The 16,555-nt window shown below is 35.4% G+C and overlaps 1 long non-coding RNA gene across 1 annotated transcript; it reads right to left on the bottom strand.

Moving 5' to 3' along the window:
- Positions 1–1,458: 1,458 nt before the first annotated feature.
- Positions 1,459–1,997, bottom strand: LOC119770089. The gene is made up of 2 exons (XR_005278651.1): positions 1,856–1,997; positions 1,459–1,732 (listed from the first exon to the last, which is right to left on the bottom strand). It is a non-coding gene; the product is annotated as an uncharacterized LOC119770089 (long non-coding RNA).
- Positions 1,998–16,555: the final 14,558 nt, after the last annotated feature.

Below are 16,555 nucleotides of genomic sequence, written 5' to 3'. Positions count from 1 at the left end.
ATTGACCTGCATAATCACGACTTCGCGTCCCCACTTCCAGCGCACCAATGATGCTATTATTCGATTACCACAATCACTCACCCCAAACGAATAGCGACACTAAAGCACACCAAAAAAAATTAACCTGCATAATCACGACTTCGCGTCCCCACTTCCAGCGCACCAATGATGCTATTATTCGATTACCACAATCACTCACCCCAAACGAATAGCGACACAAAAGCACACAAAAAAAATAACCTGCATAATCACGACTTCGCGTCCCCACTTCCAGCGCACCAATGATGCTATTATTCGATTACCACAATCACTCACCCCGAACGAATAGCGACACAAAAGCACACAAAAAAAATAACCTGCATAATCACGACTTCGCGTCCCCACTTCCAGCGCACCAATGATGCTATTATTCGATTACCACAATCACTCACCCCGAACGAATAGCGACACAAAAGCACACAAAAAAAAAATAACCTGCATAATCACGACTTCGCGTCCCCACTTCCAGCGCACCAATGATGCTATTATTCGATTACCAGCACACAAAAAAAATTAACCTGCATAATCACGACTTCGCGTCCCCCACTCTCAAAAATAAATAATTTTAATGAAATACAAAAAAATATAATCGCTGAAATTCCGGCTTCTGAAGTGTCTCCATGGTAATTGGATGACCCTATAGGCCTATAATGGATATCTGTTAATAAATAGTGCTTGTGTTTAATTTTTATGTGTTAAAAAAATGAGATAAAATGTATTTAATTAAATTTTAACGCCAAAATATTCACTGGAAGAATTGTTAATAATGCATAAGTTACGGAAATTGCTTTCCGCAAAATTGATCGACGCCACCAACATCGTCAGCACAGCCGGCAACAGTAACCCAAACTGCGAACAGAGCTAAACTTCGTTTACCTCGCCGCGATTAAAGCAAGTAGCTCGATTAATGCTTTGCAAGCAAAACCTCAGTACCTCGTGTGTGAGGCTCTGGGGGACTTTTCGATCACAATAAAATCAGAACGTTTTGGACAGTCAAACTGAACACTTTGGAGTAATTAATCAAGAGAAAACCACCCTTGCATAATGGGACCTTTATAACTGGCGCAGTCGAGTCTTCGCCGGAAGGTGCACGCAACCTAGACTTCGGTCAAATTGACCGAAATACTCGGTAAATTTATCAGATTCTCTGATAGAGCGTCTCTATCAGAGAAATCTCCGTCAAAGCTTTATCAGAGATTGTCAGTCAAAGTTCATCTGGTTCACGCAGCAAAAAATATTCACCAGTTTTGTGCTTGTGTTGGTGAATCCCTAAGCAAAAGGGATGTTTCCAATTCTCACCGCTTGGGCAGCGCTAGCATCGATTCGCTTTCAAAAGGCACGCACACCACTACATCATTTGCGTTTGTTTTGGTGGAACCGGGGGAGCTTTTTCATGGGAGGTAAAAAAAACGAATCGAAAAAAACTTTTATCAAAACCTTTATTTACTCATAAAAACAAGACTAACTAAGATACACTGCACTCGGTATATTATCCTCCAACTCTCTCGCGATCACAAACTCGCCCTTGATTCTGGTTTGGCATCTTCAGCATCTCGTGCCGGCTTGGGCTCCTTCTTACGTTGTTTTCCGGTGGTAAACCGTCCATCGTCCAAGATACCGGTGGCCACGGAATGCAGGCTATTTCCAATCCGCTGAGTTATGTCCAGTTGAAGGGTCATCTTACGGCCATCACCTGTGGCAGAGACAAAAATGGGAATGTTTTTTAAAGCACTTATCGTCACAAATAACTTAACCTAAATGCAGATAAATCTGTTCACCATTTGCATTATTGTTTTCAAAAATATAAATTACTCACTTGCACCATTAAGTTTTTACTATTTTGAGTCGAAAAATAATTAGAAAACTCGCGAACTTGCAAAAAAATACAAAGCACGAGCAAAAATCAAAACACGCGCTGCCATTTTCTTTTCCAATTTGCCCAACGTTGACAAGGGGCTGTTCAAATAAGACGATGCAACTTGTTTTGTCTAGGGTCGTTCATAAACTGCGCACCCTAGAAAATAACATTAAAGAATTGAAATGTAAAAAGTTATTTCATGTGTCGAATAAGTTTTTATTTTTCAATCATTGTCATTATGGGTTTTATGGGAAAAACAATCTGTCGTTTTCAAGGGATGGAATAATGTGTCTAAATGATTAAAGAAACAGTTCTCCATCTAAACAATTATGCAACGTTATTGATATATAATCTAAAAATCTAAAAATCTAAAAATCTAAAAATCTAAAAATCTAAAAATCTAAAAATCTAAAAATCTAAAAATCTAAAAATCTAAAAATCTAAAAATCTAAAAATCTAATAATCTAAAAATCTAAAAATCTAAAAATCTCAAAATCTCAAAATCTAAAAATCTAAAAATCTAAACATCTAAAAATCTAAAAATCTAAAAATCTAAAAATCTAAAAATCTAAAAATCTAAAAATCTAAAAATCTAAAAATTTAAAAATCTAAAATCTAAAAATCTAAAAATCTAAAAATCTAAAAATCTAAAAATCTAAAAATCTAAAAATCTAAAATCTAAAATCTAAAATCTAAAAATCTAAAAATCTAAAATCTAAAAATCTAAAAATCTAAAAATCTAAAATCTAAAATCTAAAAATCTAAAAATCTAAAAATCTAAAAATCTAAAAATCTAAAAATCTAAAAATCTAAAAATCTAAAATCTAAAAATCTAAAAATCTAAAAATCTAAAAATCTAAAAATCTAAAAATCTAAAAATCTAAAAATCTAAAAATCTAAAAATCTAAAAATCTAAAAATCTAAAAATCTAAAAATCTAAAAATCTAAAAATCTAAAAATCTAAAAATCTAAAAAATTTAAAATTATCAGATTATCAAAATGTCAAATTGTCAAAATGTCAAAATGTCAGAATGTCAGAATGTCAGAATGTCAAAATGTCAAAATGTCAAAATGTCAAAATGTCAAAATGTCAAAATGTCAAAATGTCAAAATGTCAAAATGTCAAAATGTCAAAATGTCAAAATGTCAAAATGTCAAAATGTCAAAATGTCAAAATGTCAAAATGTCAAAATGTCAAATTGTCAAATTGTCAAATTGTCAAATTGTCAAATTGTCAAATTGTCAAATTGTCAAATTGTCAAATTGTCAAATTGTCAAATTGTCAAAATGTCAAAATGTCAAAATGTCAAAATGTCAAAATGTCAAAATGTCAAAATGTCAAAATGTCAAAATGTCAAAATGTCAAAATGTCAAAATGTCAAAATGTCAAAATGTCAAAATGTCAAAATGTCAAAATGTCAAAATGTCAAAATGTCAAAATGTCAAAATGTCAAAATGTCAAATTGTCAAATTGTCAAATTGTCAAATTGTCAAATTGTCAAATTGTCAAATTGTCAAATTGTCAAATTGTCAAATTGTAAAGTTGTCAAATTGTCAAATTGTCAAATTGTCAAATTGTCAAATTGTCAAATTGTCAAATTGTCAAATTGTCAAATTGTCAAATTGTCAAATTGTCAAATTGTCAAATTGTCAAATTGTCAAATTGTCAAATTGTCAAAATGTCAAATTTTCAAAATGTCAAAATGTCAAAATGTCAAAATGTCAAAATGTCAAACTGTCAAATTGTCAAATTGTCAAATTGTCAAACTGTCAAACTGTCAAACTGTCAAACTGTCAAACTGTCAAACTGTCAAACTGTCAAACTGTCAAAATGTCAAATTGTCAAATTGTCAAATTGTCAAATTGTCAAATTGTCAAATTGTCAAAATGTCAAAATGTCAAAATGTCAAAATGTCAAAATGTCAAAATGTCAAAATGTCAAAATGTCAAAATGTCAAAATGTCAAAATGTCAAAATGTCAAAATGTCAAAATGTCAAAATGTCAAAATGTCAAAATGTCAAAATGTCAAAATGTCAAAATGTCAAAATGTCAAATTGTCAAATTGTCAAATTGTCAAATTGTCAAATTGTCAAATTGTCAAATTGTCAAATTGTCAAATTGTCAAATTGTCAAATTGTCAAATTGTCAAATTGTTTGGAAAATGTTGGTAAACTATCTAAGATCAATCCTTCGCTTTTTCTCTATCATTTAAATTGTTTTTGTTCGTTAGAAGTAATTAGATTAGATTAGATTAGATAGATTAGATTAGATTTGTTTGAAAGAAGTAATGAGAAGTGAATCGTTTTTTGACCCATAGTCACACAAACTGACGGTACAGTAATGTTAACTTGATAATGTTTTCAATGTAATTTTGAGATAGAATAATGTTGATTTTAACGGTGCACATCAACCAGAGTTTTTGCACCCAGATTTTTGTTACAGATATTTTAGTATCTTGAAAACTACGGGTACTATCGAAATATTTTTTTATTCATCCCCTAAAGTACTATCCACCATGTAATTTACAACAAAGTTTCATTAATTTTACAATCTCGTACTTGCAGGATTCGGTCCGTAAGTTTGACAATTTTGGTATAAGAAGACAACAACTTCCTTCGTTGCTGTGCACCCTTAAATGAAATATGTTTGTATGAAAGTTGATAACCTTTCCGAATAGGAGATTCATACTCGTACTGTTGCTGTATAACTGTTGCAGTTTGCCGATAATAAAACAACATTTTATGATTAGTGCAGGGACCTAATGGAAAGGGCAAATGGATAAACTCACTTTTTCATTTGCTAACGTAGCTGTTATTTTTTGTGTAATCAAAAAACGAACAGCATATTCCCCCCCCCCCCCTCCGCTCATCACTTGGCGCCCCTTGTACAAATATAGGCGCCCTACGAGGAGAAGCGCCCTCGCCAAGAACATTGGCGCCTAAACCCGCCAACAGCGACTAACTAGTTCAAAATCGTACAGCTCAGCCCTGTGCTACAGGAAACAAAGATATATTTCGATTTACCCCAGAAAATGTTCCGAAAAGGCACCTCTCTCATAAACAAATTTAAAAAATGATTTAATAATTAACATATTAAAAAATACTATCAACGCCTGAAAAGCACCAAAGAAATGATGAAAATATTTTGAAAATAAGATTTCAAAGAAAGTTTCACAACACGAAAAAAAAATGATAAAAAGTTGCGCCTTATGATGAAATAAAAATGTTAAATAAAACAATTTGACTTGATTTGACATGACAAAATAAAAAAAAATGAAAAAGTAGAGCAACATAAAACAAGATCAAAGATATTTTGAAAAAAGGACTTTACCAGCGGCGTTTTGTTAAAATAAAAACAAAATAAAATTATTTGACTATCGGTGCTCCTCAAGCTATAAAGACTGTTCAAAACTAGTCAAACAAAGTGTGCCAACCGGTGCAAAAATTGTTGTAGCTAGAACGTAAAACAGAATTTTTATTTTGTTATGTTATCGTACGCCAAACTTTGTTTGGCTCTTATTAAACAGTCTTTATGTTGCTAGAGGGCGACGATAGTCAAACTTTTTTGTTGAATGTTTTAATTTTGTCATAATAGCGTTTCCAGTAAAATCTTATTTTTAAAATATTTTTATCATTTTTAAGCTGCTTTGGGCACCGATTTATCAACTTTTTTTTCAATAATTTTACCAATTCTTTTCTCCACTCATAAGGGCGCCTCCAGTAAAACTTACATATTGAGAATTTACATAAAAAACTTACGTCATAGGGTCGCCCCATTCCATTTTCCATATCGAGAATTTGCATGAATTTTTTAAGTCGTAGGGGCGCCTCAAGTCACATTTTTCATATCGAGAATTTGCATGATTTTTTTAGTCATAAGGACACCTCCAGTCAAATTTTCATATCAAAATTTGTATGATTTTTAAGTCGTGGTGGCGCCTCCCGTTAAATTTTCATTTTAAGAATTTTCATAAAAATGTTTAAGTCATAGGGCGCCTTCAGTCAATTTTCATAATAAGAAATTGTATGATTTTTTTAAAGTCGTAGGGACGCATCCATTAAATTTTTCATAGCGAAAATTTTCATGATTTTTTAAGTCGTAGGGGCGCTTCCTGTCAAATTTTTAATATTGAAAATTTGTTTAAAAAAAATTATGTCGTAGGGGCGCCACCAGTTAAATTTTCATAATAAGAATTTGTATGATTTTTTTAAGTCATAAGGGCGCCTCAATCCAAGTTGCCATATCGAGAATATGCCTTTAAAGTCGTAGGAGCGTCTTCAGATATATTTTTACATTGAGAATATGTATTTAAAAAAAAATCATAGGGGCAAGGAGCAGCCGTGGCTGACTGGTTACGGTGTTCGCTTTGTAAGCGAATGGTTCTGGGTTCGATTCCCATCTGCTCCCAACGAGAAAGCTAAGAACACATATATTTGAAATGATGAATATGAACGAAAAATCAAAGTCGCTCGAGGCGGGGTTCGATCCTCCGTCCTTTGGATTGTGTGTGTGTGTGTGTGTGTGTGTGTGTGTGTGTGTGTGTGTGTGTGTGTGTCAATCCAATACCCGCTAACCGGTAGCGATATTATGGGAAAGTATAGTTTGTATCAGACTTTGTATATGCCGAATGCTGATACAACTTATCTCAGTCCGGTATTAGATGGTGATAGCCCTCGCGCTGCTTCCAACGACCCGTTTCAGAATGACAGAGCTCCTTGCGGTCCAATTCCGAGGTCGCTGGGCATTGTTCGGCCCCGCCTAAACATAGAAGCAAGCATCTGAAGGAAACTCGATCTATATTTAGACTTCCAATCCCGTCAGGCAAATCAAGGATCAGCGCGTATTTAATATGAGAAGATAACATGTTTCAACACTACGGATCATTTCACTGCTAGAGTATAAATCTTCTTATGGCCGACTGCTTAGCGTCCCAGACCACCAATCCAAAGGCGTGAGTTCGAATCCCATCTGATTCTTTTTCGTTTTTGTTCATATTCAAAGTTCAATTTTCTGATTCCAAATTTCAAAGGTACCGACCGGGATTTGATCCCTGAACCTTCTGCTTGTGAGGCAGAAGGCGTAACCGATAAGCCACGGAGCCGGTTCGATCCTCCGTCCTTTGGATTGGTAAGCAAAAATGCTAACCACTAGGCCATGACGACTTGGTGAGCGTGGACTGGAATTAAGAATACTGTTATAGAGAGCGAGTTGTGGCGCTATAACCACGGCAAATAGTGTCCAGGGCATTCGTGGAAATACAATGTCCCATCCCAGAGGGTCCCGGAGTACCAAACCTTCTTAGCATGGTGCTCCCAACGAATACAACCAAATCACGGAGCGTATGGTGGTTTGTCCCCACGCTTCTTCCTCCTGTCGATTCAGAATTGTGTTGTTGTTCGAACACTCAGTGCTCAAACTCAACCCAATTACGAGTCATCTCTGCGATACGGCTTTACGCAGTAGGCCTGGCCGCTTTAACGCTTGTGATGTTTCAATGCATTCTAATGCAATGGCGCACTACAAATGTTAATAAATGACAAGAAGAGTGCTAGGCGTCATCTAACCTAAGGCACTCTCCAGGATCCTTCGAAAGATTGGCTGCGCTAGGGTCTGATTAGATTAGATTAGATTAGATAGTAGCCCATTTTTTGTGTTAAAAACGCTTATATACTAAGAATTTTGAAAATTCGTCACTTTTTGTTCACTAAAATGCAAATATCTCGGCTTTGCGTGGACACAAATTAAGGTTAAAAATAGCAAAATGATCCTCGTAAAATTTCCTATAAGCTGAATGCGTTAGTTTTGGCTGCAAAATTTTTTGGCTCGTTTTGGGGAGTGATTTTTGAAATTTTTAGCTAAAAATACAATTTTTCTCCTAAAACGCCCTGCCATGCTCAAACACAAGCTTTTATGGACCATGTCTGTACAGGCATTTGTTCAGGGACATTAAACTATAACTTGAAGCCCACGGCGACCAAATTTGAATGATTTTAGTATGATTTGTACGCGCATTTCTGAAAAATACTCGAAAAAAGCACTTTTTTCATTCAAGCTCCGCGCGCGAGTTGTAAACCATTTTTGGGAATTTTTTGTTGTATGAAAACATTGTTCCTGACATCCTAATCTATCACGCAAACCTGGCGCTTATCAGACCGATCTCTGATAATCGTCTATCAGAGATTCTCTGATAAACTTTTTGGTTTGAGTTCATCCAAGAAAACAACTTTAACGCACACTTGAGCACAACATTGTATCGTACACGAGAATTCACCTAATTCATCCAAAGATCGTTGCGCCCCTAGTGGCGGATATCGGCATAAGCCGTCATCGCAGACGGGGAGCATTCAACGATTATGTGAAAAGGGAATTCAAAAATTACGTTACCCAATTAAATATTTGATAAATTTTGCGAAATTGTTTTTTAATTGTTTAATGTCAAAATGTCAAAATGTCAAAATGTCAAAATGTCAAAATGTCAAAATGTCAAAATGTCAAAATGTCAAAATGTCAAAATGTCAAAATGTCAAATTGTCAAATTGTCAAATTGTCAAATTGTCAAATTGTCAAATTGTCAAATTGTCAAATTGTCAAATTGTCAAATTGTCAAATTGTCAAATTGTCAAATTGTCAAATTGTCAAATTGTCAAATTGTCAAATTGTCAAATTGTCAAATTGTCAAATTGTCAAATTGTCAAATTGTCAAATTGTCAAATTGTCAAATTGTCAAATTGTCAAATTGTCAATCATCATGTCAACTTTTAACATTTTGACATTTTGACATTTTGACATTTTGACATTTTGACATTTTGACATTTTGACATTTTGACATTTTGACATTTTGACATTTTGACATTTTGACATTTTGACATTTTGACATTTTGACATTTTGACATTTTGACATTTTGACATTTTGACATTTTGACATTTTGACATTTTGACATTTTGACATTTTGACATTAAACAATTAAAAAACAATTTCGCAAAATTTATCAAATATTTAATTGGGTAACGTAATTTTTGAATTCCCCTTTTCACATAATCGTTGAATGCTCCCCGTCTGCGATGACGGCTTATGCCGATATCCGCCACTAGGGGCGCAACGATCTTTGGATGAATTAGGGGTGAATTCTCGTGTACGATACAATGTTGTGCTCAAGTGTGCGTTAAAGTTGTTTTCTTGGATGAACTCAAACCAAAAAGTTTATCAGAGAATCTCTGATAGACGATTATCAGAGATCGGTCTGATAAGCGCCAGGTTTGCGTGATAGATTAGGATGTCAGGAACAATGTTTTCATACAACAAAAAATTCCCAAAAATGGTTTACAACTCGCGCGCGGAGCTTGAATGAAAAAAGTGCTTTTTTCGAGTATTTTTCAGAAATGCGCGTACAAATCATACTAAAATCATTCAAATTTGGTCGCCGTGGGCTTCAAGTTATAGTTTAATGTCCCCTGAACAAATGCCTGTACAGACATGGTCCATAAAAGCTTGTGTTTGAGCATGGCAGGGCGTTTTAGGGAGAAAAAATTGTATTTTTTAGCTAAAAAATTTCAAAAATCACTCCCCAAAACGAGCCAAAAAATTTTGCAGCCAAAACTAACGCATTCAGCTTATAGGAAATTTTACGAGGATCATTTTGCTATTTTTAACCTTAATTTGTGTCCACGCAAAGCCGAGATATTTGCATTTTAGTGAACAAAAAGTGACGAATTTTCAAAATTCTTAGTATATAAGCGTTTTTAACACAAAAAATGGGCTACTATCTAATCTAATCTAATCTAATCAGACCCTAGCGCAGCCAATCTTTCGAAGGGATCCTGGAGAGTGCCTTAGGTTAGATGACGCCTAGCACTCTTCTTGTCATTTATTAACATTTGTAGTGCGCCATTGCATTAGAATGCATTGAAACATCACAAGCGTTAAAGCGGCCAGGCCTACTGCGTAAAGCCGTATCGCAGAGATGACTCGTAATTGGGTTGAGTTTGAGCACTGAGTGTTCGAACAACAACACAATTCTGAATCGACAGGGGAGGAAGAAGCGTGGGGACAAACCACCATACGCTCCGTGATTTGGTTGTATTCGTTGGGAGCACCATGCTAAGAAGGTTTGGTACTCCGGGACCCTCTGGGATGGGACATTGTATTTCCACGAATGCCCTGGACACTATTTGCCGTGGTTATAGCGCCACAACTCGCTCTCTATAACAGTATTCTTAATTCCAGTCCACGCTCACCAAGTCGTCATGGCCTAGTGGTTAGCATTTTTGCTTACCAATCCAAAGGACGGAGGATCGAACCGGCTCCGTGGCTTAATGGTTACGCCTTCTGCCTCACAAGCAGAAGGTTCAGGGATCAAATCCCGGTCGGTACCTTTGAAATTTGGAATCAGAAAATTGAACTTTGAATATGAACAAAAACGAAAAAGAATCAGATGGGATTCGAACTCACGCCTTTGGATTGGTGGTCTGGGACGCTAAGCAGTCGGCCATAAGAAGATTTATACTCTAGCAGTGAAATGATCCGTAGTGTTGAAACATGTTATCTTCTCATATTAAATACGCGCTGATCCTTGATTTGCCTGACGGGATTGGAAGTCTAAATATAGATCGAGTTTCCTTCAGATGCTTGCTTCTATGTTTAGGCGGGGCCGAACAATGCCCAGCGACCTCGGAATTGGACCGCAAGGAGCTCTGTCATTCTGAAACGGGTCGTTGGAAGCAGCGCGAGGGCTATCACCATCTAATACCCGGGACTGAGATAAGTTGTATCAGCATTCGGCATATACAAAGTCTGATACAAACTATACTTTCCCATAATATCGCTACCGGTTAGCGGGTATTGGATTGGACCACACACACACACACACACACACACACACACACACACACACACACACACACACACACACAATCCAAAGGACGGAGGATCGAACCCCGCCTCGAGCGACTTTGATTTTTCGTTCATATTCATCATTTCAAATATATGTGTTCTTAGCTTTCTCGTTGGGAGCAGATGGGAATCGAACCCAGAACCATTCGCTTACAAAGCGAACACCGTAACCAGTCAGCCACGGCTGCTCCTTGCCCCTATGATTTTTTTTTAAATACATATTCTCAATGTAAAAATATATCTGAAGACGCTCCTACGACTTTAAAGGCATATTCTCGATATGGCAACTTGGATTGAGGCGCCCTTATGACTTAAAAAAATCATACAAATTCTTATTATGAAAATTTAACTGGTGGCGCCCCTACGACATAATTTTTTTTAAACAAATTTTCAATATTAAAAATTTGACAGGAAGCGCCCCTACGACTTAAAAAATCATGAAAATTTTCGCTATGAAAAATTTAATGGATGCGTCCCTACGACTTTAAAAAAATCATACAATTTCTTATTATGAAAATTGACTGAAGGCGCCCCTATGACTTAAACATTTTTATGAAAATTCTTAAAATGAAAATTTAACGGGAGGCGCCACCACGACTTAAAAAAAATCATACAAATTTTGATATGAAAATTTGACTGGAGGTGTCCTTATGACTAAAAAAAATCATGCAAATTCTCGATATGAAAAATGTGACTTGAGGCGCCCCTACGACTTAAAAAATTCATGCAAATTCTCGATATGGAAAATGGAATGGGGGCGACCCTATGACGTAAGTTTTTTTATGTAAATTCTCAATATGTAAGTTTTACTGGAGGCGCCCTTATGAGTGGAGAAAAGAATTGGTAAAATTATTGAAAAAAAAGTTGATAAATCGGTGCCCAAAGCAGCTTAAAAATGATAAAAATATTTTAAAAATAAGATTTTACTGGAAACGCTATTATGACAAAATTAAAACATTCAACAAAAAAAAGTTTGACTATCGTCGCCCCTCTAGCAACATAAAGACTGTTTAATAAGAGCCAAACAAAGTTTGGCGTACGATAACATAACAAAATAAAAATTCTGTTTTACGTTCTAGCTACAATAATTTTTTGCACCGGTTGGCACACTTTGTTTGACTAGTTTTGAACAGTCTTTATAGCTTGAGGAGCACCGATAGTCAAATAATTTTATTTTGTTTTTATTTTAACAAAACGCCGCTGGTAAAGTCCTTTTTTCAAAATATCTTTGATCTTGTTTTATGTTGCTCTACTTTTTCATTTTTTTTTATTTTGTCATGTCAAATCAAGTCAAATTGTTTTATTTAACATTTTTATTTCATCATAAGGCGCAACTTTTTATCATTTTTTTTTTCGTGTTGTGAAACTTTCTTTGAAATCTTATTTTCAAAATATTTTCATCATTTCTTTGGTGCTTTTCAGGCGTTGATAGTATTTTTTAATATGTTAATTATTAAATCATTTTTTAAATTTGTTTATGAGAGAGGTGCCTTTTCGGAACATTTTCTGGGGTAAATCGAAATATATCTTTGTTTCCTGTAGCACAGGGCTGAGCTGTACGATTTTGAACTAGTTAGTCGCTGTTGGCGGGTTTAGGGCGCCAATGTTCTTGGCGAGGGCGCTTCTCCTCGTAGGGCGCCTATATTTGTACAAGGGGCGCCAAGTGATGAGCGGAGGGGGGGGGGGGGAATATGCTGTTCGTTTTTTGATTACACAAAAAATAACAGCTACGTTAGCAAATGAAAAAGTGAGTTTATCCATTTGCCCTTTCCATTAGGTCCCTGCACTAATCATAAAATGTTGTTTTATTATCGGCAAACTGCAACAGTTATACAGCAACAGTACGAGTATGAATCTCCTATTCGGAAAGGTTATCAACTTTCATACAAACATATTTCATTTAAGGGTGCACAGCAACGAAGGAAGTTGTTGTCTTCTTATACCAAAATTGTCAAACTTACGGACCGAATCCTGCAAGTACGAGATTGTAAAATTAATGAAACTTTGTTGTAAATTACATGGTGGATAGTACTTTAGGGGATGAATAAAAAAATATTTCGATAGTACCCGTAGTTTTCAAGATACTAAAATATCTGTAACAAAAATCTGGGTGCAAAAACTCTGGTTGATGTGCACCGTTAAAATCAACATTATTCTATCTCAAAATTACATTGAAAACATTATCAAGTTAACATTACTGTACCGTCAGTTTGTGTGACTATGGGTCAAAAAACGATTCACTTCTCATTACTTCTTTCGAACAAATCTAATCTAATCTATCTAATCTAATCTAATCTAATTACTTCTAACGAACAAAAACAATTTAAATGATAGAGAAAAAGCGAAGGATTGATCTTAGATAGTTTACCAACATTTTCCAAAAATATTATGGAATTTGATGAATCGTTTAAAAATTTTAACTAAAATAATGCTCTAATACGAAGCAATGATCATAACAAGTAACTCAGCAGTGTTACTCATTCAAAGGAATCGACCCATTTCAAAGAACATATTAAAAGGTTGATTTTTTGAAAAATCATTTTTGGTGATAACCGTACCCCACATATATAAAGCTGCCAAAATCGCGGGTTTTGTTCTTGGAATGTGATATTTTCAGCAAACGTTTTTTAGATGTATCCTACTCTACCCTTTAAACTTAATTAAATTGCATTGAAAATACTGAGGAATTGCAAATTCCATAAAAAAAATAATTTTGACCCGATTGCACACCTACTAAAGGTAATTTTATTAATGATTTGGCAAAAAATAGCCACTCCAGCCGCAATAAATTAAATCATCGCAGCGAACCAAAATGTATTTTTCAAACACAGATCAGACCCTGATATACCATAACACCGGTCATTGTATGCTAGCGATGCATAAAACGAACAGTGTGAACTGTGCGAACAGCAACGTAGCAGCATCTAGAAAAAGGAAAGAATCATGAAAACGGAACACGTTGAAGAGCACTGCTAGTTGATTCAAAACAAACGCGGCAGCGTTTCGCGGCGCAACTTGGCAACTTACCAAATTTGCAAAATGCAAAGTTTCTCTTGGGCCCTACTGAGGGCGCCAAATGGTTTAAGGAGGGCGACATTTTTGTTAAAGAACTTGTTAGTCGACGACTAACCTCGACTAACCTACAGCTCAGCCCTGCTGTAGCAACTTTGTTACTTTTTATCGATTTTCTAGGACGTTTCTTCAGAAACGTCAAGGAGTCGATAGAAATATATTCAAAATTATCTTTTTTCATTTTTTATACTCAAAAAGTCTGTTACAAATGTTTGACCCAAAAATGAAGTTTCTTATCTAATTTTTCAGATTTTCAGAAAATTCCGTCCAAAGATACAAAATTTTATACGTTTACATACCCATTCCAGCCCTCAAAATTGTATGGAGACTTGTATGGAAAAACAAATGATGCAAAATTGCTTCTTTTGACATAGGGAATGCTACAATCCAACCTTTATCCAGCTACAATCCAACCCCACCTCTAGACGGGGTTCAATCTAATAATTCGCCAAAAATCATTTTTTTAACAAATTTTCGACCTTTAAAAAGCAATGGAAAGAAGAACTCTTAAAATTTGAAAAAAAAATAGGGTAGAACGTGTGATTTGTTTTATGTGACTTTAACAATGTTTTAAAAAATGATTGTTTTTCTTGACTGTGTTTTTCACTTATATTTTCTGTACTTTTTTTTCTATTGTCTCAGACGATACCTCTAAGCATTTTTTAACAATTTAAATGATAATAGTTTGTTCTAGAGTATAAAAAAATGAAACACATACAAAAAAAGAAAAATTGGCTGTAAAAAACATCACAAATTAGGTGCTAGAATAGGCCAAATACTACAAAAAACAAATATCAACTAAACAAGATAAATGCAAATATAAAAACTAAAAATTAAACAAAAACAACATAAAACAAGAGAAGTAAAGTTTTTCGTACAACAAAAGTTGCTCAAAATGACAAGGGAAAAATAAAAAAAAGAAAAATGGGCAGCAAAGGGTTAACACTTAGAAAAAAATCAAGTTCATCGATTTGATTTCTTTGAGATTGTGTACCTCAGAAACAAATTGCTCGATTTAAAGTTTCAGAGAGAAAGTTGTACAAAATTTTCTTGGCTCTTCAAAAATATTTTTTAGGGGTACTTTAAATTCCAGAAGTGTTATTTTAAAATGAATAGAAACCAAAATAAATTGAAAATGCAGTCTAAATTAGCTTTAACCTGAAAACGGTACAATTTGTTAACAAAATTGCTTCAACCATTTTTGTCCACTTTTTCGTTTTTTTTTTCTTCAAAAAAAATCATATATCCTAAACCAGATTTTGCACCATCACTAAAGTTCTTTTTTAGTCCCCTAAAACATAAAAAATCGGATTTTTTGCTTTGCCCAAGACACCAAATCGATCAGATAATCCCTTGTGAAGATATAGAAATTTATTCATTTGCATATAAATTTAATATAACCAGCCCCCAGAATTGTATGGAAATTTGTATAGAAAAACGAATGATGCAAAATTGCTTCTTTTGACATAGAGAATGCATGGTGCATGGCAAAGTTTCATCCAAATAAAAAAAAATGAAAAGAAAAAAATCGCGAAAAAAAATTGCGAAATCGTAGAGAACTACTCTTAATATAAAAAAAAACTTATGAAAACTTGTTTTGAACAATTACTGCTACACTTCTTCACTAAAACCCCGTTTAAGCTCCACAAGTGAACGGCCCATCCCTCTTCCGATTTATGCCAAAACTCTCATTTGCGCAAAAATCTCAAATTCGCTCAAACTCCGAATTAACGCTCCCCTTCATGGCGCTATTCAACACGATTTGCAGCGCCAATTCAAAAAGTGTAGTCTCCTGTAGCACCAATGTAAAATATTTAAAAAAAAAACGAAGTTGACTTTAAATCTGTCGGCCGGTACAAGACCAACCACTGTCTTCTTTTTAACTACAAGGACTTCGCCGCCCTGTTTGAGTAAGGCACAGAGCGACGGCGCCGGATACCCATATTTACACTTAGAATTTTAGAGCGTCCGCCTCGGGATTCGAACCAGCAAAAAATATGTAAAATATACCAAAGTATTATTTATTGAGATTAAAGATTGACTGTTAGCGCCCTTTCGCAATTTGAACAAGCACCCTATGCGCCTCTTTCGAGAAAACCCTCCCCTTTCGAAAATCCTGTGCACGACCCTGGACTAAGCGTAACCTCGTTGGACGCGATAACGCAAACCCCCACGGTCACCTCTGCTCCCGGATGTTGCCAGTTCTAAATCTTACCGTAAGCTATCGTTTGACCAGGTCGTGTTTTCAACGACCGTAACAGTTTATGTGCCCATGTACCGTACCAAAAAGTACAACATCCAGAAATTCTCACACCAGCCGTATTCCGGAATTGTCACGCGTGACCGCTATGGCCTTGCAAGTGCCCTAGGAACGTCGTAGCATGGGACAGATTCAAAGGACTAGCACTGCCCTGAAAGTGCGCACCAAACGACGGATGTAATGCTGTACAAACCAACCAGACAAGTTCCTCAAATTTAAAACCTCTGTCCGAAGCGACCCCTTAGTGCTTGTACTCGAGGGACTGGTCACGGCCGATTATCGATAATTCTCCCCGAGGACGTGTGCCAGATTAAACCCACGACTACAGCTGCCACAGGTGACCTGGGCATCATGAGAACATCGAACGTTGCTCAATTCCGTAGATTTTTTAGTCACCAGCAACTAAGAAATTCAAACGAACGTGTTCGCCAACGA

This window comes from Culex quinquefasciatus, chromosome 3 (assembly GCF_015732765.1).
Source record: "Culex quinquefasciatus strain JHB chromosome 3, VPISU_Cqui_1.0_pri_paternal, whole genome shotgun sequence".
Classification (NCBI taxonomy): Eukaryota; Metazoa; Arthropoda; class Insecta; order Diptera; family Culicidae; genus Culex; species Culex quinquefasciatus.
This window is presented reverse-complemented; position numbering and strand designations above follow the sequence as displayed.